At 49.3% G+C, this 20,154-nt stretch overlaps 1 protein-coding gene across 1 annotated transcript in view; it reads right to left on the bottom strand.

Moving 5' to 3' along the window:
- The window catches only part of grin2ca (glutamate receptor, ionotropic, N-methyl D-aspartate 2Ca), a 113,940-nt gene extending 94,089 nt beyond the window's left edge, over nucleotides 1-19,851 (bottom strand). Inside the window, exon 1 of the mRNA XM_072442654.1 lies at nucleotides 19,724-19,851. The gene's annotated coding sequence lies outside the window, so the exon portion shown is untranslated. The remainder of the gene's footprint in view (nucleotides 1-19,723) is intronic.
- Between the last annotated feature and the right edge of the window lie 303 nt (nucleotides 19,852-20,154).

Raw genomic sequence — 20,154 nt, 5'->3', positions numbered from 1 at the left:
CTTGGGTTGGTCCTTGGTTGGTCTTGGGTCGGTCCTGGGTCGGTCTTGGGTCGGTCTTGGGTTGGTACTTAGTTGGTCCTGGGTCAGTCTTGGGTTGGTACTTGGTTGGTCTTGGGTCGGTCTTGGGTTGGTCTTGGGTTGATCTTGGGTTGGTCCTTGGTTGGTCTTGGGATGGTCTTGGGTTGGTCTTGGGTTGGTCCTTGGTTGGTCTTGGGTTGGTCCTGGGATGGTCCTGGGTCGGTCTTGGGTTGGTCTTGGGTCGGTCCTGGGTCGGTCTTGGGTCGGTCTTGGGTTGGTACTTAGTTGGTCCTGGGTCAGTCTTGGGTTGGTACTTGGTTTGTCCTGGGTCGGTCTTGGGTTGGTCTTGGGTTGGTCTTGGGTTGGTACTTGGTTGGTCCTGGGTTGGTACTTGGTTAGTCCTGGGTCGGTCCTGGGTTGGTCTTGGGTTGGTCTTGAGTTGGTCTTGGGTTGGTCCTGGGTCGGTCTTGGGTTGGTCTTGGGTTGGTACTTGGTTAGTCCTTGGTTGGTCCTGGGTTGGTCTTGGGTTGGTCTTGGGTTGGTCCTTGGTTCGTCTTGGGTTAGTCTTGGGTCGGTCCTGGGTCGGTCTTGGGTCGGTCTTGGGTCGGTCTTGGGTCGGTCTTGGGTCGGTCTTGGGTCGGTCTTGGTTTGGTACTTGGTTGGTCCTGGGTCGGTCTTGGGTTGGTACTTGGTTGGTCCTGGGTCGGTCCTGGGTCGGTTTTGGGTTGGTCTTGGGTTGGTACTTGGTTGGTCCTGGGTTGGTACTTGGTTGGTCCTGGGTCGGTCCTGGGTTGGTCTTGGGTTGGTCTTGAGTTGGTCTTGGGTTGGTCCTGGGTCGGTCTTGGGTTGGTCTTGGGTTGGTCTTGGGTTGGTACTTGGTTAGTCCTTGGTTGGTCCTGGGTTGGTCTTGGGTTGGTCTTGGGTTGGTCTTGGGTTGGTACTTGGCTGGTCCTGGGTCGGTCTTGGGTTGGTACTTGGTTGGTCCTGGGTCGGTCCTGGGTCATTCTTGGGTTGGTCTTGGGTTGGTACTTGGTTAGTCGTGGGTTGGTCCTGGGTTGGTCTTGGGTTGGTCTTGGGTTGGTACTTGGTTGGTCCTGGGTCGGTCTTGGGTTGGTACTTGGTTGGTCCTGGGTCGGTCCTGGGTCGGTCTTGGGTCAGTCTTGGGTCGGTCTTGGGTTGGTTTTAGTTGGTCTTGGGTTGGTACTTGGTTGGTCCTGGGTTGGTCCTGGTTCGGTCTTGAGTCGGTCTTGGGTTGGTCTTGAGTTGGTCTTGGGTTGATCTTGGGTTGGTCCTTGGTTGGTCTTGGGATGGTCTTGGGTTGGTCTTGGGTTGGTCCTTGGTTGGTCTTGGGTTGGTCCTGGGATGGTCCTGGGTCGGTCTTGGGTTGGTCTTGGGTCGGTCTTGGGTCGGTCTTGGGTCGGTCTTGGGTTGGTACTTAGTTGGTCCTGGGTTGGTACTTGGTTAGTCCTGGGTCGGTCCTGGGTTGGTCTTGGGTTGGTCTTGAGTTGGTCTTGGGTTGGTCCTGGGTCGGTCTTGGGTTGGTCTTGGGTTGGTACTTGGTTAGTCCTTGGTTGGTCCTGGGTTGGTCTTGGGTTGGTCTTGGGTTGGTCCTTGGTTCGTCTTGGGTTAGTCTTGGGTCGGTCCTGGGTCGGTCTTGGGTCGGTCTTGGGTCGGTCTTGGTTTGGTACTTGGTTGGTCCTGGGTCGGTCTTGGGTTGGTACTTGGTTGGTCCTGGGTCGGTCCTGGGTCGGTTTTGGGTTGGTCTTGGGTTGGTACTTGGTTGGTCCTGGGTTGGTACTTGGTTGGTCCTGGGTCGGTCCTGGGTTGGTCTTGGGTTGGTCTTGAGTTGGTCTTGGGTTGGTACTTGGTTAGTCCTTGGTTGGTCCTGGGTTGGTCTTGGGTTGGTCTTGGGTTGGTACTTGGTTAGTCCTTGGTTGGTCCTGGGTTGGTCTTGGGTTGGTCTTGGGTTGGTACTTGGCTGGTCCTGGGTCGGTCTTGGGTTGGTACTTGGTTGGTCCTGGGTCGGTCCTGGGTCAGTCTTGGGTTGGTCTTGGGTTGGTACTTGGTTAGTCCTGGGTTGGTCCTGGGTTGGTCTTGGGTTGGTCTTGGGTTGGTACTTGGTTGGTCCTGGGTCGGTCTTGGGTTGGTACTTGGTTGGTCCTGGGTCGGTCCTGGGTCGGTCTTGGGTCAGTCTTGGGTCGGTCTTGGGTTGGTTTTAGTTGGTCTTGGGTTGGTACTTGGTTGGTCCTGGGTTGGTCCTGGTTCGGTCTTGAGTCGGTCTTGGGTTGGTCTTGAGTTGGTCTTGAGTTGGTCTTGAGTTGGTCTTGGGTTGGTCCTTGGTTGGTCCTGGATTGGTCCTGGGTTGGTCCTGGGTTGGTCTTGAGTTGGTCCTGGGTTGGTCCTTGGTTGGTCTTGGGTTGGTCTTGGGTTGGTCTTGGGTTGGTTCTGGGTTGGTTCTGGGTTGGTTCTGGGTAAGTATTTTTTGTTACTTTTAGTAATGAGACTTTACAAATTCATCCTTTTTTAGTGAAATGCTTCAGTCAGTTCCCTGCTTCCTGTGCTTGGGCCTGTCGCCAGGAGTTCTGAACTAGACCAGGACTAGATCAGAACTAGAACTGGACTAGAACTGGATTAGACCAGGACTAAACCAGGACTAGACCAGGACTGGAGCAGCACTAGACCAGGACTAGACCAGTACTAGAACAGGACTAGACCAGGACTAGACCAGGACTAGACCAGGACTAGACCAGGACTGGAGCAGCACTAGACCAGGACTAGACCAGGACTAGACCAGGACTGGAGCAGCACTAGACCAGGACTAGACCAGGACTAGACCAGGACTGGAGCAGCACTAGACCAGGACTAGACCAGGACTAGACCAGGACTGGAGCAGCACTAGACCAGGACTAGACCAGTACTAGAACAGGACTAGACCAGGACTGGAGCAGCACTAGACCAGGACTAGACCAGGACTAGACCAGGACTAGACCAGGACTGGAGCAGCACTAGACCAGGACTAGACCAGGACTGGAGCAGCACTAGAACAGGACTAGACCAGGACTAGACCAGGACTGGAGCAGCACTAGAACAGGACTAGACCAGGACTAGACCAGGACTGGAGCAGCACTAGAACAGGACTAGACCAGGACTAGACCAGGACTGGAGCAGCACTAGAACAGGACTAGACCAGGACTAGACCAGGACTGGAGCAGCACTAGAACAGGACTAGACCAGGACTAGACCAGGACCAGACTGGGCCCACACCAGACGACGATCTGAACGTCACTCCGAACCATTTCAGATTTATTGCTGGCTCATTTATGGAGGAAACACAAATCTTCTACATCTCAGTGGTTTAGAGTCGGAGCCGAGACAAAACACCCTAGACAAACAGACGTGAGGACGTTTATCTGCTCCGAGCTGGTGCATTATGGGATACGCTCATACAGCTCTATGTGAGCACTCATCTGTGCGTTGAGTTTATACACAAGACTAAACCAGGCCAAAACAAGACCAAACCAGAAAACAAGACCAAATCAGGTCAAAACAAGACTAAACCAGGTCAAAACAAGACTAAACCAGGTCAAAACAAGACCAAACCAGGCCAAAACAAGACTAAACCAGGTCAAAACAAGACTAAACCAGGCCAAAACAAGACTAAACCAGGCAAAAACAAGACCAAACCAGGTCAAAACAAGACCAAACCAGGTCAAAACAAGACCAAACCAGGTCAAAATAAGACTAAACCAGGTCAAACAAGACTAAACGAGGCCAAAACAAGACTAAACCAAGTCAAAACAAGACCAAACCAGGTCAAAACAAGATTAAACCAGGTCAAACAAGACTAAACAAGGCCAAAACAAGACTAAACCAAGTCAAAACAAGACCAAACCAGGTCAAAACAAGACTAAACCAGGTCAAAACAAGATTAAACCAGGCCAAAACAAGACCAAACCAGGTCAAAACAAGACCAAACCAAGTCAAAACAAGACTAAATCAGGCCAAAACAAGACTAAACCAGGTCAAAACAAGACCAAACCAAGTCAAAACAAGACCAAACCAGGTCAAAACAAGACTAAACCAGGTCAAAACAAGACCAAACCAAGCCAAAACAAGACTAAACCAGGTCAAAACAAGACTAAACCAGGCCAAAACAAGACTAAACCAGGCAAAAACAAGACCAAACCAGGTCAAAACAAGACCAAACCAGGTCAAAACAAGACCAAACCAGGTCAAAATAAGACTAAACCAGGTCAAACAAGACTAAACGAGGCCAAAACAAGACTAAACCAAGTCAAAACAAGACCAAACCAGGTCAAAACAAGATTAAACCAGGTCAAACAAGACTAAACAAGGCCAAAACAAGACTAAACCAAGTCAAAACAAGACCAAACCAGGTCAAAACAAGACTAAACCAGGTCAAAACAAGATTAAACCAGGCCAAAACAAGACCAAACCAGGTCAAAACAAGACCAAACCAAGTCAAAACAAGACTAAACCAGGCCAAAACAAGACTAAACCAGGTCAAAACAAGACCAAACCAAGTCAAAACAAGACCAAACCAGGTCAAAACAAGACCAAACCAGGTCAAAATAAGACCAAACCAGGTCAAAACAAGACTAAACCATGCCAAAACAAGACTAAACCAGGTCAAAACAAAACCAAACCAGGTCAAAACAAGATTAAACCAGGCCAAAACAAGACCAAACCAGGTCAAAACAAGACCAAACCAAGTCAAAACAAGACTAAACCAGGTCAAAACAAGACCAAACCAGATCAAAACAAGACCAAACCAGGTCAAAACAAGACCAAACCAGGTCAAAATAAGACTAAACCAGGTCAAAACAAGACTAAACCAGGCCAAAACAAGACCAAACCAAGTCAAAACAAGACCAAACCAAGTCAAAACAAGACTAAACCATGCCAAAACAAGACCAAACCAAGTCAAAACAAGACCAAACCAGGTCAAAACAAGACCAAACCAGGTCAAAACAAGACCAAACCAGGTCAAAATAAGACTAAACCAGGTCAAAACAAGACTAAACCAGGTCAAAACAAGACCAAACCAGGTCAAAACAAGACTAAACCAGGTCAAAACACGACTAAACCAGGTCAAAACAAGACTAAACCAGGTCAAAACAAGACTAAACCAGGTCAAAACAAGACCAAACCAGATCAAAACAAGACCAAACCAGGTCAAAACAAGCCCAAACCAGGTCAAAATAAGACTAAACCAGGTCAAAACAAGACTAAATCAGGTCAAAATAAGACCAAACCAGGTCAAAACAAGACCAAACAAGGTCAAAACAAGACCAAACCAGGTCAAAATAAGACCAAACCAGGTCAAAACAAGACTAAACCAGGCCAAAACAAGACTAAACCAGGTCAAAACAAGACTAAACCAGGTCAAAACAAGACCAAACCAAGTCAAAACAAGACTAAACCAGGTCAAAACAAGACTAAACCATGCCAAAACAAGACTAAAGCAGGTCAAAACAAGACTAAACCGGGGCAACATAAATAAACAAAGCTTTTTTTTGGCTTCAGCTGATCCATTGGTGACGTCATTTTAAAGTTTTTAATCATAAGAATGAATCATATTTTTTTCAAAAACAGTGATTCACCTGTATATTTATAATGAGCTTTAGATCGAACGCCAACATTTTTGACAAAAGCCATGTTTTTTGTCAGCAGTGCCAAACGTCCAGAGAGAAACATCAGCCAAAACAAGGATAAAAAGAGAACAAAAGCAGGTGAAACAACCAGACAAACTGCTGCGTCACTGATGCTCAACACATTTATACAACGATGTCACAATACTGAAAAAATGACATTCAAAGTACTATTTAGTCTCTTCAAACCTCAATGTAATTCTGAATCATCAATTTATTCAATGTGAACGCAACTCATAAAGCCCTAAAAAAGGACTAAACAGGACTAAACCAGGACTAAACAGGACTAAACAGGACTAAACCAGGACTAAACCAGGACTAAACAGGACTAAACAGGACTAAACCAGGACTAAACAGGACTAAACCAGGGACTAAACAGGACTGAACAGGACTAAACCAGGACTGAACCAGGAATAAACAGGACTAAACAGGACTAAACCAGGACTAAACCAGGAATAAACAGGACTAAACCAGGGACTAAACAGGACTGAACAGGACTAAACCAGGACTGAACCAGGAATAAACAGGACTAAACAGGACTAAACCAGGACTAAACCAGGAATAAACAGGACTAAACCAGGACTAAACAGGACTAAACAGGACTAAACCAGGACTAAACAGGACTAAACAGGACTGAACAGGACTAAACCAGGACTGAACCAGGAATAAACAGGACTAAACAGGACTAAACCAGGACTAAACCAGGAATAAACAGGACTAAACAGGACTAAACAGGACTTAACCAGGACTAAACCAGGACTACACAGGACTAAACCAGGACTAAACAGGACTAAACCAGGATTGAACAGGACTAAACAGGACTAAACCAGGACTAAACAGGACTAAACCAGGACTAAACAGTACTAAACAGGACTAAACAGGACTAAACCAGGATTGAACAGGACTAAACAGGACTAAACAGGATTAAACCAGGACTGAACAGGACTGAACAGGACTAAACCAGAACTGAACAGGACTGAACAGGACTAAACCAGGACCGAACAGGACTGAACAGGACTAAACCAGAACTGAACAGGACTGAACAGGACTAAACCAGGACTGAACAGGACTGAACAGGACTAAACCAGAACTGAACAGGACTGAACAGGACTAAACCAGGACTGAACAGGACTGAACAGGACTAAACCAGGACTGAACAGGACTAGGCGTGGTCCTAAACTATCGCCTAAACCTCTTCCTCGTACGAGCAGCGTTTCTCCCACATTTAAATGCCAGTTCTGCTTAAGAGATCTGGTCTTATCTCGGAGCGAGGAGGGATTGACATTCTGCCGTGAAGTGGAGCCGAACGAGCCGCTGCCGGAAAGAGCCATTTATTTCAAAAAATGGAGGCAGGTCCGATCAGCAGATTATAAAATGTCAACTCGGAGCGAGAACGAGAACAAAGTGTGTCTCATTTGAGATCGACGAGCGAGCTCTGTGACTCCATCAGAGCTTTTTATTCGTACAAACGCTTGGCAAAACAAACTCTATTACGCTAAATATTAATCACAAATATGAGAGCGACATTGAATATGGGAAAAGATATAAAGTATAGAGTAGAAAGTGTCAGCTGTCATCTCCAGTTTGTCTCTATTAAACCCACAAGTCAAGCCAGAAATCTGGGTCAGGACTAAACATGGACCGGCCTCCTGCTGGTGCCAGAATCAAGACTAAACATGGACCGGCCTCCTGCTGGTGCCAGAATCAAGACTAAACATGGACCGGCCTCCTGCTGGTGCCAGAGTCAGGACTAAACATGGACCGGCCTCCTGCTGGTGCCAGAGTCAGGACTAAACATGGACCGGCCTCCTGCTGGTGCCAGAGTCAAGACTAAACATGGACCGGCCTCCTGCTGGTGCCAGAGTCAGGACTAAACATGGACCGGCCTCCTGCTGGTGCCAGAGTCAATACTAAACATGGACCGGCCTCCTGCTGGTGCCAGAGTCAAGACTAAACATGGACCGGCCTCCTGCTGGTGCCAGAGTCAAGACTAAACATGGACCGGCCTCCTGCTGGTGCCAGAGTCAAGACTAAACATGGACAGGCCTCCTGCTGGTGCCAGAGTCAGGACTAAACATGGACCGGCCTCCTGCTGGTGCCAGAGTCAAGACTAAACATGGACAGGCCTCCTGCTGGTGCCAGAGTCAGGACTAAACATGGACCGGCCTCCTGCTGGTGCCAGAGTCAGGACTAAACATGGACCGGCCTCCTGCTGGTGCCAGAGTAAGGACTAAACATGGACCGGGCTCCTGCTGGTGCCAGAGTCAAGACTAAACATGGACCGGCCTCCTGCTGGTGCCAGAGTCAGGACTAAATATGGAACGGCCTCCTGCTGGTGCCAGAGTCAGGACTAAACATGGACCGGCCTCCTGCTGGTGCCAGAGTCAGGACTAAACATGGACCGGCCTCCTGCTGGTGCCAGAGTCAGGACTAAACATGGACCGGCCTCCTGCTGGTGCCAGAGTCAGGACTAAACATGGAGCGGCCTCCTGCTGGTGCCAGAGTCAGGACTAAACATGGAGCGGCCTCCTGCTGGTGCCAGAGTCAGGACTAAACATGGACCGGCCTCCTGCTGGTGCCAGAGTCAGGACAAAACATGGACCGGCCTCCTGCTGGTGCCCAGAGTCAGGACTATACATGGGCCGGCCTCCTGCTGGTGCCAGAGTCAGATGCAGTAGTACATCTGGCACATGTATGATGACTCTGGGCGTGGTCCCGTTGTGTGCAGATGTTCTGGTCACATCACTCTTCCTTCATCACTTCCTGGTTTGACACTGCATCTGTCAGAGACGTTTCAGCAGCAGGAAGTCATCTCCATAATGTGAGCGCGTTCTCTCTGTCACATGAGCCCATCCTCCACTGCACCATCATCATGAAGGGCCCACGTGTTTGCATGTTCTCCTAATGTCTGGAGGGCTTTCTTCCAGGTTTATCTGAAACATGTGACATGGCCAGAATTCCTGCGATATCCGAGACTTCACAAATTAACGAGAATCCGTCCATCGCAGCTTCCACCCCCAGTGGACTGAGCCAATCAAAGGGCAGCGTTGTGGTTTGTCTGGAGGTCAAAGGTGAAGCACGGAAACAAACCGAAGGAAACATGACAAAGTAAACGGGCGCGTTCAAACCCTTTTTTAAAGCGTGCACGTTCTCTCCACTGGATTAAAAACAACTTCATATCTCAGTTTCGACCAATCAGCTTAAAATATTCATCCTGACGTTCCGCCTTTTCCCGATATTTCTTTATACAATAAGATTTTTAACATAATATGAAAAGAAAAGAACGAGGGTTTCTCAGGAGAGTTTGCCTCCGGGTTGACGTCGTGTTTTAGCCTGACTGAGACAGCAGGGGGCGACGCTGGACACAGGGACTTACAGAAGCGTTTCATAAAGTTAGTTCTGCTGTAAAGTCTCGGATTGAAGGCGGCAAAGTGTCTTGCCCAAAGACACAATGACCACCAGAGATGAGTGAACACCAGAGATGACACCGGGCATAATCAGGGTGCCAAGGAGCCGTCGGTGGTCGTCGTAGTAACAGAACAGACGTCAGAGCAACCAAACACCTCCTGGTTCAGAGCACACAGCGGTAATAATCCGGCGCCTCACGTCACCAGCGCCGGCAGATTACGGCAAAGTGGTCTGCTCATATGTGCGGGTCGAGGGTCAGCGGGCGAGGCAGGGGCGGGAGGGACGTGAGAGGCGGGGCGTGTGGGGCGACGGAGGCGGGGTGAGGCGAGGCGGGGCGAGGGAGGACGGGCTAACAGCTGCGCTCTGCTCCAGGCTAAAACCTTGATCTCTCCACAACAAACGCACCAGATCTGACTCGGAACAGAACCATTTTTGAACAGTACCGGGTCGGAACAGGACTGGGTTGGAACAGAACCAGGTGGAAACAGAACCAGGTGGGAACAGAACCATGTTGGAACAGAACCGGGTTGGAACAGAACCAGGTGGGAACAGAACTGGGTTGGAACAGAACCAGGTTGGAACAGAACTGGGTTGGAACAGAACCATGTTGGAACAGAACCGGGTGGGACCAGAACCAGGTTGGAACAGAACCAGGTGGAAACAGAACCAGGTGGGAACAGAACCATGTTGGAACAGAACCAGGTTGGAACAGGACCGGGTCGGAACAGAACCAGGTTGGAACAGGACCGGGTCGGAACAGAACTGGGTTGGAACAGAACCAGGTGGGAACAGATCCAGGTGGGAACAGAACCAGGTGGGAACAGAACTGGGTTGGAACAGAACTGGGTTGGAACAGAACTGGGTTGGAACAGAACCAAGTGAGAACAGAACCATGTGCAGTGACGAGCTGATTGGCCCCACGTCCACCCGCACTTTACCCAGGGGTCGTGCTGGTAGTTTCCTGATAAGATTTCCAAGGCAGTAGATGCAAAGGCTCCACACGCAGTCGGCCCCTGTGTTGTGAGTTCAAATCCCGGCCCTGACAATTTACTGCATGTCATCCCTGCTCTCACCCCCATTTCACGCTGAGCTGTCCAATGAAGCTGACGGTCCAAGAATCGGAACAGACATCAGACGAATGGAAAAACTGACCTTGGACCGAATGGGAGTTTTATTTTAATTCAAATGTGCCATAATCGTGTTTATTTGATGTCTAATTGTATTCATATTTTATGTTTTTTGCTCTCGTCGTGTTTGGTGTTTAATATTTATTCTTTTAAAAAATTGAAAAAAAAAACTGAAATAAATAAATAGTCTCAATTACATATATGCAAATAAGTATAGGAAAGTGGGCGGGGATAGGGGGTAAGTGAAGACAAACATTTGAACACTCAAGCCTCAAATGCAGGAGAATATCACGTCTAAAAGTACTACAGATAAAAACAAAAAATGTAAACATACTAATAAACAGAGCCTCAAAATACATAGTTCTAGCCATTATTTATTGAATGATAAGTTGAGTATTTATTGTGACAGTCTGTATTGTACAATGTATTTTCCTGTTTTACTGCAGCCTGTGTACAGCTCCTACAATACACACTTTGGGGTTAAATATATAACTATATTTACTCATGGAGAAGCATAAAGTGTTTTCTGTGTGAGGCTGTGCGCGTTCAGCTGGAGAAACTGAACTGATGCGGTGGAATAACACCTTTGAAATACAGCGCAAACTCTTCAAAATAAATCACAGCTTAAACACGTGGAACGCACGCGTAAATCTAAGGACGCGAAAAAGCTGTTCAGTCGATAGAAAGTGTGGCCGTCTCTAATTGCATCTACGACATGTAAAAGCGTCTTGACTCGTAGCCGAGAGCGACGCCGCGTATGATGTATCGATCGTGCTCTGCCGAAGACGTGCTCCTGGAGAGAGAGAACATCCTTCACGTTTATGTCGGGGCCTGAGTGGAATCTGACCGACGACGGAGCCTAACGACAGAGCCTAGCGACGGCTTCAGACATCTGTGACACGGGTTTGAACTCAGGGGAAGTGTTACGTCCACACAGAAGGGATTTGTGTTTAGACCTGGTTTAGAACTCGTTTAGACCTGGTTTAGTCCTGGTTTGGATCTGATTTAGTCCTGGTTAAGTCCTGGTTTAGTCCTGGTTTAGTCCTAGTTTAGTCCTGGTTGAGTCCTGGTTTAGTAATGGTTTAGTCCTGGTTTACTCCTGATTTAGTCCTGGTTTAGTCCGGTTTAGTCCTGGTTTAGTCCTTGTTTAGTCCTAGTTTAGCACTAGTTCAGTCCTGGTTTAGTCCTGGTTTAGTCCTGGTTTAGTCCTGGTTTAGTCCTGGTTTAGTCTTGGTTTAGTCCTGGTTTAGTCCTGGTTTAGTGCTGGTTTAGTCCTGGTTTAGTCATGGTTTAGTCCTGATTTAGTCCTGGTTTAGTCCGGTTTAGTCCTGGTTTAGTCCTTGTTTAGTCCTAGTTTAGTACTAGTTCAGTCCTGGTTTAGTCCTGGTTTAGTCTTGGTTTAGTCTTGGTTTAGTCCTGGTTTAGTCCTGGTTTAGTCCTGGTTTAGTCATGGTTTAGTCCTGGTTTAGTCTTGGTTTAGTCCTGGTTTAGTCCTGGTTTAGTCCTGGTTTAGTCTTGGTTTAGTCATGGTTTAGTCCTGGTTTAGTCTTAGTTTAGTCCTGGTTTAGTCCTGGTTTAGTCCTGGTTTAGTCTTGGTTTAGTCCTGGTTTAGTCCTGGTTTAGTCTTGGTTTAGACCTGGTTTAGTCCTGGTTTAGTCCTGGTTTAGTCCTGGTTTAGTCCTGGTTTAGTCATGGTTTAGTCCTGGTTTAGTCCTGGTTTAGTCCTGGTTTAGTCCTGGTTTAGTCTTGGTTTAGTCCTGGTTTAGTCCTGGTTTAGTCTTGGTTTAGACCTGGTTTAGTCCTGGTTTTTGTCTTGGTTTAGTCATGGTTTAGTCCTGGTTCAGTCCTGGTTTAGTCCTGGTTTAGACCTGGTTTAGTCCTGGTTTAGTCCTGGTTTAGTCCTGGTTTAGACCTGGTTTAGTCCTGGTTTAGTCCTGGTTTAGTCTTGGTTTAGTCCTGGTTTAGTCTTGGTTTAGTCCTGGTTTAGTCCTGGTTTAGTCCTGGTTTAGTCCTGGTTTAGTCTTGGTTTAGTCATGGTTTAGTCCTGGTTTAGTCATGGTTTAGTCCTGGTTTAGTCTTGGTTTAGTCCTGGTTTAGTCCTGGTTTAGTCCTGGTTTAGTCCTGGTTTAGTCTTGGTTTAGTCATGGTTTAGTCCTAGTTTAGTCTTGGTTTAGTCCTGGTTTAGTCCTGGTTTAGTCCTGGTTTAGTCTTGGTTTAGTCATGGTTTAGTCCTGGTTTAGTCATGGTTTAGTCCTGGTTTAGTCCTGGTTTAGTCCTGGTTTAGTCATGGTTTAGTCCTGGTTTAGTCTTGGTTTAGTCATGGTTTAGTCCTGGTTTAGTCATGGTTTAGTCCTGGTTTAGTCATGGTTTAGTCCTGGTTTAGTCATGGTTTAGTCCTGGTTTAGTCCTGGTTTAGTCCTGGTTTAGTCCTGGTTTAGTCCTGGTTTGGACCTGGTTTAGTCCTGGTTTAGTCCTGGTTTGGACCTGGTTTAGTCCTGGTTTAGTCCTGGTTTAGTCCTGGTTTAGTCATGGTTTAGTCCTGGTTTAGTCCTGGTTTAGTCCTGGTTTAGTCCTGGTTTGGACCTGGTTTGGACCTGGTTTAGTCCTGGTTTAGTCCTGGTTTAGTCCTGGTTTAGTCCTGGTTTAGTACACATGTGGTTGTTGACAGTGACTTTAGTCTCTTTATCACACGTTCGACGCTCATTAAATATTGACACGACACTTTCACTGAAGTGAAAGTGAAAGTGAACGCACGGGAAACGTCACCAAAAACCCCGAGCTCACCACGGCAACGTCATCGTCACGAGCGCAAACGTCTCACGCAAATGTCACGAGCGCAAATGTCACGAGCGCAAACGTCTCACACGAGGGGCAAACACCTTCTAATGGGCCTGAGCTGAACTGTGATTGGTGGACAGGAATGAACTGGAGAAGGTGTCACACGTTCCCGACGCGGATCTGACTCGACCTTGAACCAGACGCAGCTCCTTCACAATAAAAGCGTGTCCAGGGGACGAGTGTCCATAGGGGACGAGTGTCCAGGGGTCACTTCAGTTCTGTCTCTTTGAAGTACATAATCCAAGGCCATGTTACAGGTAAGATCTGTGGAGAGGCGATTCCCCCACGTGAGACAGATGGGTTTAATGCCACACTGCGGAACATTCTGGGCCAGATCAGCTCCAGGGGGAGGAGATTTCAACAGAAATGTTACACAGTACTTCCTGTACGTAACCTCCTGAACCTCCTGAACCCTAACCTGATGCTCCTCCTGAACCTGATGCTCCTCCTGAACCTGATGCTCCTCCTGAACCTCCTGAACCTGATGCTCCTCCTGAACCTCCTGAACCTGATGCTCCTCCTGAACCTGATGCTCCTCCTGAACCTCCTGAACCTGATGCTCCTCCTGAACCTCCTGAACCTGATGCTCCTCCTGAACCTCCTGAACCTGATGCTCCTCCTGAACCTCCTGAACCTGATGCTCCTCCTGAACCTCCTGAACCTGATGCTCCTCCTGAACCTGATGCTCCTCCTGAACCTGATGCTCCTCCTGAACCTCCTGAACCTGATGCTCCTCCTGAACCTGATGCTCCTCCTGAACCTCCTGAACCTGATGCTCCTCCTGAACCTGATGCTCCTCCTGAACCTCCTGAACCTGATGCTCCTCCTGAACCTCCTGAACCTGATGCTCCTCCTGAACCTCCTGAACCTGATGCTCCTCCTGAACCTGATGCTCCTCCTGAACCTCCTGAACCTGATGCTCCTCCTGAACCTCCTGAACCTGATGCTCCTCCTGAACCTGATGCTCCTCCTGAACCTCCTGAACCTGATGCTCCTCCTGAACCTCCTGAACCTGATGCTCCTCCTGAACCTCCTGAACCTGATGCTCCTCCTGAACCTGATGCTCCTCCTGAACCTCCTGAACCTGATGCTCCTCCTGAACCTGATGCTCCTCCTGAACCTCCTGAACCTGATGCTCCTCCTGAACCTGATGCTCCTCCTGAACCTCCTGAACCTGATGCTCCTCCTGAACCTCCTGAACCTGATGCTCCTCCTGAACCTGATGCTCCTCCTGAACCTCCTGAACCTGATGCTCCTCCTGAACCTCCTGAACCTGATGCTCCTCCTGAACCTCCTGAACCTGATGCTCCTCCTGAACCTCCTGAACCTGATGCTCCTCCTGAACCTGATGCTCCTCCTGAACCTCCTGAACCTGATGCTCCTCCTGAACCTGATGCTCCTCCTGAACCTCCTGAACCTGATGCTCCTCCTGAACCTCCTGAACCTGATGCTCCTCCTGAACCTCCTGAACCTGATGCTCCTCCTGAACCTGATGCTCCTCCTGAACCTCCTGAACCTGATGCTCCTCCTGAACCTGATGCTCCTCCTGAACCTCCTGAACCTGATGCTCCTCCTGAACCTCCTGAACCTGATGCTCCTCCTGAACCTCCTGAACCTGATGCTCCTCCTGAACCTGATGCTCCTCCTGAACCTGATGCTCCTCCTGAACCTCCTGAACCTGATGCTCCTCCTGAACCTCCTGAACCTGATGCTCCTCCTGAACCTCCTGAACCTGATGCTCCTCCTGAACATGTCGAATATGTCGTGACACATTTTCATGTGCAATTACTGTCGTGATCACATGCAATGGTATTTATGTATTTATTTATTTATTTGTCTATGGGAGTTTTTATTTATCTATAGGAGATCTTCTACTGAAAGTTGTTTTTCAGACTTCCTATAAGTGATCTGTTCTTCTGTATCTACCTCTGTATCTACCTGCGTTGCACCAATGAAATTTCCCCATGTGGGACAATAAAGGAATATCTTATCTTATCTTAACCTCCTGAACCTGATGCTCCTCCTGAACCTCCTGAACCTCCTGAACCTGATGCTCCTCCTGAACCTCCTGAACCTGATGCTCCTCCTGAACCTCCTGAACCTGATGCTCCTCCTGAACCTCCTGAACCTGATGCTCCTCCTGAACCTGATGCTCCTCCTGAACATGATGCTCCACCTGAACCTGATGCTCCTCCTGAACCTGATGCTCCTCCTGAACCTGATGCTCCACCTGAACCTGATGCTCCTCCTGAACCTGATGCTCCTCCTGAACCTGATGCTCCTCCTGAACCTCCTGAACCTGATGCTCCTCCTGAACCTGATGCTCCTCCTGAACATGATGCTCCACCTGAACCTGATGCTCCTCCTGAACATGATGCTCCACCTGAACCTGATGCTCCTCCTGAACCTGATGCTCCTCCTGAACCTGATGCTCCTCCTGAACATGATGCTCCTCCTGAGCCTGATGCTCCTCCTGAACATGATGCTCCACCTGAGCCTGATGCTCCTCCTGAACCTGATGCTCCTCCTGAACCTGATGCTCCTCCTGAACATGATGCTCCTCCTGAACATGATGCTCCACCTGAGCCTGATGCTCCTCCTGAACCTGATGCTCCTCCTGAACCTGATGCTCCTCCTGAACCTCCTGAACATGATGCTCCTCCTGAACCTGATGCTCCTCCTGAACATGATGCTCCACCTGAACCTGATGCTCCTCCTGAACCTGATGCTCCTCCTGAACCTGATGCTCCTCCTGAACCTGATGCTCCTCCTGAACATGATGCTCCACCTGAGCCTGATGCTCCTCCTGAACCTGATGCTCCTCCTGAACCTGATGCTCCTCCTGAACCTGATGCTCCTCCTGAACATGATGCTCCACCTGAACCTGATGCTCCTCCTGAACATGATGCTCCTCCTGAACCTCCTGAACCTCCTGAACCTCCTGAACCTGATGCTCCTCCTGAACCTGATGCTCCTCCTGAACCTCCTGAACCTCCTGAACCTCCTGAACCTGATGCTCCTCCTGAACCTGATGCTCCTCCTGAACCTCCTGAACCTGATGATCCTCCTGAACCTCCTGAACCTGATGCTCCTCCTGAACCTCCTGAACCTGATGCTCCTCCTGAACCTCCTGAACCTCCTGAACCTCCTGAACCTGATGCTCCTCCTGAACCTCCTGAACCTGATGCTCCTCCTGAATCTCCTGAACCTGATGCTCCTCCTAAACCTCCTGAACCTCCTGAACCTGATGCTCCTCCTGAACCTGATGCTCCTCCTGAACCTGATGCTCCTCCTGAACCTCCTGAACCTGATGCTCCTCCTGAACCTCCTGAACCTGATGCTCCTCCTGAACCTCCTGAACCTGATGCTCCTCCTGAACCTCCTGAACCTCCTCAACCTGATGCTCCTCCTGAACCTGATGCTCCTCCTGAACCTCCTGAACCTGATGCTCCTCCTGAACCTGATGCTCCTCCTGAACCTGATGCTCCTCCTGGAACTTCTCCTAATCCTTTGCTCACACACACCCTGGCGTCTGTGTTCCTCTTGCTCCTCCTGCTCTAGCACCTCCTCCTGCTCCTCCTGCTTCTCCTCCTGCTACTCCCCGTGCTCTTACTCCTCCTCCTTCTCCTGCTCCCCCTCCTCCTGCTCCCCCTCCTGCTCATCCCCTTGCTCTTGCTCCTCCTGCTCTTGCTCCTCCTGCCCCTACCCCTGCTCTTGCTCCTCCTCCCCCTGCTCTTGCTCCTCCTGCTCCCCCTCCTACTCATCCCCTTGCTCTTGCTCCTCCTGCTCTTGCTCCTCCCCCTGCTCTTGCTCCTCCTGCTCTTGATCCTCCTGCTCTGGCTCCTCCTGCTCCTACCCCTGCTCTTGCTCCTCCTCCTCCTTCTCCTGCTCCCCCTCCTCCTGCTCCCCCTCCTCCTGCTCCCCCTCCTGCTCATCCCCTTGCTCTTGCTCCTCCTGCTCTTGCTCCTCCTGCTCTTGCTCCCCCTGCTCTTGCTCCCCCTGCTCTTGCTCCTCCTCCCCCTGCTCTTGCTCCTCCTCCCTCTGCTCTTGCGCCTCCTCCTTCTCCTGCGGCGTCTCTCTTCTGTCACTTTGAGTTGGCAGTTCAATTTCCCGTGTCGTCGCCTCGTCAGTGTCATCAGCATCCACCTGTCTTTCTCCTCTGTCTCCTCCTCTCTCTCTCTTTTCCTCCTCTTCCTCTCTTTTCCTTCTCCTCCTCTCTTTTCCTCCTCTTCCTCTCTTTTTTTCCTCTTCCTCTCTCTTCCTCTTCTCTTCTACTCTCACTGTACGCGGGTGATTTTAAATGAATTAATGATAAATGTAAGTCTCTCGTCCTCTCTCTCTCTTCCTCACTCTCCCATAACCTCTTCTTGTTTCTCCTCCTCTGCCCTCCTCTCCTTTAGTCTAAAGCAGGTCTAAGGCAGGTCTAAAGTAGGTCTAAAGAGGTCTAAAGCAGGTCTAAAGCAGGACTAAGGCAGGTCTAAAGCAGGACTAAAGCAGGTCTAAGGCAGGTCTAAAGCAGGACTAAAGCAGGACTAAGGCAGGTCTAAAGCAGGACTAAAGCAGGTCTAAGGCAGGTCTAAGGCAGGACTAAAGCAGGTCTAAGGCAGGACTAAAGCAGGTCTAAGGCAGGTCTAAAGCAGGTCTAAGGCAGGTCTAAGGCAGGACTAAAGCAGGTCTAAGGCAGGTCTAAAGCAGGTCTAAGGCAGGTCTAAAGCAGGACTAAAGCAGGTCTAAGGCAGGACTAAAGCAGGTCTAAAGCAGGACTAAAGCAGGTCTAAGGCAGGTCTAAAGCAGGTCTAATGCGGGACTAAAGCAGGACTAAAGCAGTTCTAAAGCAGGACAAAACCAGGTCTAAAGTAGGCCTAAAGCAGGTCTAAAGCAGGACTAAAGCAGGACTAAACCAGGTCCAAACCAGGACGAAAGCAGGTCTAAAGCAGGACAAAACCAGGTCAAAAGCAGGCCTAAAGCAGGTCTAAAGCAGGTCTAAAGCAGGTCTAAAGCAGGACTAAAGCAGGACTAAACCAGGTGCAAACCAGGACTAAAGCAGGTCTAAAGCAGGATTAAAGCAGGACTAAAGCGGGTCTAAAGCAGGACTAAAGCAGGACTAAAGCAGGTCCAAACCAGGACTAAAGCAGGTCTAAAGCAGGATTAAAGCAGGACTAAAGCATTTCTAAAGCAGATCTAAAGCAGATCTAAAGCAGGTCTAAAGCAGGTCTAAAGCAGGACTAAAGCGGGTCTAAAGCAGGTCTAAAGCAGGACTAAACCAGGTCCAAACCAGGACTAAAGCAAGTCTAAAGCATTTCTAAAGCAGATCTAAAGCAGGTCTAAAGCAGGACTAAAGCGGGTCTAAGGCAGGTCTAAAGCAGGACTAAAGCAGGACTAAAGCGGGTCCAAAGCAGGACTAAAGCAGGACTAAAGCGAGTCCAAAGCGGGTCTAAAGCAGGACTAAAGCAGGACTTAAGCAGGTCTAAAGCGGGACTAAAGCGGGTCTAAAACAAGCCCCAGTGCCAATCAAAGCAAAGCAGCGGATCTAGAACTAGACCAGAACCAGAACCGAGACGAGACCAGAACCTGAATTGAGACAAAACCAGAACCTGAACCGAGACTAGAGCAGAACCTGAACCGAGACAAGACCAGAACCTGAACCGAGACAAGACCAGAACCTGAACTGAGACAAGACCAGAACCTGAACCGAGACAAGACCAGAACCAGAACCGAGACAAGACCAGAACCTGAACTTTGACAAGACCAGAACCTGAACCGAGACAAGACCAGAACCAGAACCAAGACAAGACCAGAACCTGAACTGAGACAAGACCAGAACCTGAACCAAGACAAGACCAGAACCTGAACTGTGACAAGACCAGAACCTGAACCGGGTACACTTGAACTCCTCCACAGCGCCTGGAGGGGAGAACCAGAAACATAGCCTCAGGCCTGGAGGTGCTGATCTTCTGCTTGAACTCAATTCAAATCACAACAGCAGATTTCCTAAAACCGACAGAAAGAATCCACCTGGAGTTTGATCATGTGACCAGCAGAGGGCGCAGGAACTGTCCATCGAGTTCACTCAGAGGTCCAGTTTTAACCATGAACATGTGACTTTCCTGCTGCATTGTCCAAATCCAACAGTAACTTCACAGATCCATCTTCATCTCATTCTTCCGAGGAACGCTAAACAGCTCGTCACAAAAACTATGGATCTGAGGCTCAGTGAGGAAATCCATGTTTCACAGTCTGCACTTTTGTCTCATCAATCGTTATCGACCGACGCCAAACGACAAGGACCCAGCACGAGTCGGAGTGCGTTTGTGAGGAGGAAACAACATCGTATCACGGCAACGGCTCTTAAAGCGCGGAATGCTGCAAATATGAGTTTAAAGACTTTTAGGACGGTTCAAACTGAGAAAAGCTCCGGTGTGTTCACGTTGTCCTTGTTTCTGCCAGAAACACATCAAATAACATCAAAACATTGTGAATTATGCGACGAACTGAGCTGATTATCACTAGTTCTTAACCCGATTCCAGCTGCTTCCCGAGTCCTAGCGCCCTCTGCTGGTGAGCGCGTTTGAATCTAAGAACCGTGACGACTCGAGCCTCCAGATAAAAACGTGAAGAATAAAAAAAGTTTCAGAGTGAAAAGTGAGTAAGATGCCCTACCGCCGAGCGCGATCCACGTGCAGCCGTGTTCCGTCCGCGGTCATCCCTCCTTCGTCCTCCCCTCTCTCACAGCCCCAGCGTCCGTCTCCTCCTCCTCTTCTCTCTCTCTCTACGTGGTCCTCCTCTTCTCTCTCTCTCTCTACGTGGTACTCCTCTCCTCCTCTCCTTCTCCTCCTCTCTCTCTCTCTACGTGGTCCTCCTCTTCTCTCTCTCTCTACGTGGTATTCCTCACCTCCTCTCCTTCTTCTCCTCTCTCTCTCTCTGCCTGGTCCTCCTCTCCTCCTCCTCTACTTTCTCTCTACGTGGTCCTCCTCTCTCTCGCTCTACGTGGTCCTCCTCTCCTCCTCTCCTCCTCCTCTTCTCCTCTCTCTCTCTCTCTACGTGGTCCTCCTCCTCTCTCCTCCTCTCCTATCTCTCTCTCTACGTGGTCC

This window comes from Eucyclogobius newberryi, unplaced genomic scaffold (assembly GCF_026437365.1).
Source record: "Eucyclogobius newberryi isolate DKJ021-1_F unplaced genomic scaffold, fEucNew1.0.hap1 SCAF_13, whole genome shotgun sequence".
Classification (NCBI taxonomy): Eukaryota; Metazoa; Chordata; class Actinopteri; order Gobiiformes; family Gobiidae; genus Eucyclogobius; species Eucyclogobius newberryi.
The sequence above is the reverse complement of the archived record's forward strand: the minus strand, read 5'-3'. Positions and strand labels throughout refer to the sequence as shown.